Source organism: Priapulus caudatus, unplaced genomic scaffold (assembly GCF_000485595.1).
Source record: "Priapulus caudatus unplaced genomic scaffold, Priapulus_caudatus-5.0.1 Scaffold5, whole genome shotgun sequence".
In the NCBI taxonomy this organism is placed as follows: domain Eukaryota; kingdom Metazoa; phylum Priapulida; class Priapulimorpha; order Priapulimorphida; family Priapulidae; genus Priapulus; species Priapulus caudatus.
In genome coordinates, this window is record NW_014577066.1 from 949,253 (window position 1) to 951,496 (window position 2,244).

Below are 2,244 nucleotides of genomic sequence, written 5' to 3' on the forward strand. Positions count from 1 at the left end.
GCACTAGCTGAGAGATCATGTACGGGCGAGACGGAACTTTGTAGATTGAACAAAAATCAATGTTACCTGATACCGGAGGGCAGAATCCCAAAAACTACACGTTTCCACTGCATATTGTATAATGTACATATATGCAATAATTGTGTAATATATATCTATATGTGTGTGTGTGCGTGTGCGTGTGCGTGTGCGTGTGCGTGTGTGTGAGTGTGTGTGTAACGCAGTATGTGTCTATTCTAATTGTACTAATCATCCTGATACAAAAATGTACGGCATAACAGATATAATAATAGTTCGTGAAACATTTATTGCAAGTTAGTGACAAGTACATCTTGAGCATATACTAAAATAAAACATGCGACTTGTGTACGCAACACGCGTCCGGCCCTCGGCCTGTGCGCATGCGCAATCACTGCCGCACCGCGTAATGAACTATGCAATGTATACATGGTAAATATTTGATTAATCTTCGATAATTTCTGCTCGCCATCATTTCAGCTCGTTGAGAAGAAAATTTCCGCGTCTCTAAATGACATTAGCGTCATCTGAGTGAAGTCCCGAGTGACTTTCGAACATGAATATAAAGCAGTCTCCACCACAGTCTCCGGCCTTTGATGCAGCAGCAAACGAGAAGACTCGCGGCCCGACCACCGGCAAGCAGGAGGAGGCGCGAAGTGCCAATAACGATTCAGCGCGCATACTAGCAGTTTCTAGTGACTATTTCACAACCGCGGGCAGTAATGTGTAATGACGAGCTAGGAAGTCTACATCGCGAATTTCAACGGACACGAGACGCCGGATCTCACACCGAATGTACGCGTTGCACGTACTACAGTATACCTAACGCATCCTGCGCACAAGAAAATAGTTCGTATATATCACGACTATTAGACAGGTGTCATTTCGTTCATTGAGTGAGATTAAAGTGACCCGTTACATACCATTTTTTTCTACCCGAGATGTTTCTTATTTTAATAATCTACACCACATAAGTATATATATATATACCCTTCATTATTTGGATCTGTTATCTATCAGATCGTATAATGATATATGAGCACTCCTAGCTGCTAGAGAGCGAGCGAGAGAGAGAAAGAGAGAGAAAGTGAGAGTGAGAGTGAGAGAGAGAGAGAAAGAGAGAGACGGACAGATATATATAGGAGTACGGCATTGCATAGGTATCAATAGCGTTGAGTCTGTTCGTTGTGCCTGTCCGCATAAGATAGGAGGGTGCATACCAGCAGTGGACATGCCCTTAATCAAATTCCACTCGACATCCGCGTGAAATGCTCACCTCTCAATAGGCATGACTGCTGTACTGTCTAATAAATGCTCATTATAGGTAGAGAGAGATTATCACCCTCAGAGATTATTTACTCCTGATATACATACATATATAGACTCTCTGTTATGCATATTTTTTATACGAACGTTAAATAACAACTTCAACAATATAAATTTCATCCATGAGGTTACATAAACCAACCACACACCTCTCGATAGTAAGTGCAATGCTAGCAGTTTCACGCACAGTGATTACTTAAAACCATATACTGGATTTACTGATAGCATACGAGGAACCGCAAATATCTGTCTATATGTATACACATCCTACACACGATACAAGCAGGAGGGAATACAACTCTCCCCTGATATAAAGTTATATATACTGCCATATAACATGCTATCTAATATCGCAGATTCTGGATATCGCGTGTTTAGTACATCACTACGCCATTTAACTAAATCGTATTATGCCGATAATCGATTTTATCACATCAGCAACACCAGTTTTTCGGAATGCACGATATCACTAGCCGACGGTTATAACAAGTGTTTACGTTATAATCTGCACAAGCACATACGTGCACGAACACGCGCGCGCACGCACCCGGCGGCATTAGATATCTTTCCAATATATACACGCTGAACACACCAAAGAATGGAACAGTAACTAACCGCAAAAATAAGAGATGTGAACAATCGGAACCACGCACCCATGCTCGTACGTTTGTGGCTGATTATACTATATACAACGAATGGGGCATTGCGGGCAGCGAGTGTATTACCATTCGTTATAAAAACAATCTAGTAAGAAGCTAACTTAATATGGCGATTGCATTTGCAGTTCTTCAAATGATTTTTTGACAAACACCGAATTACTTATAAATTTGATGCTGGAAATAATCATTGTTCTTGCACTGCTGCATATATATATATATATATATATATATATATATATAT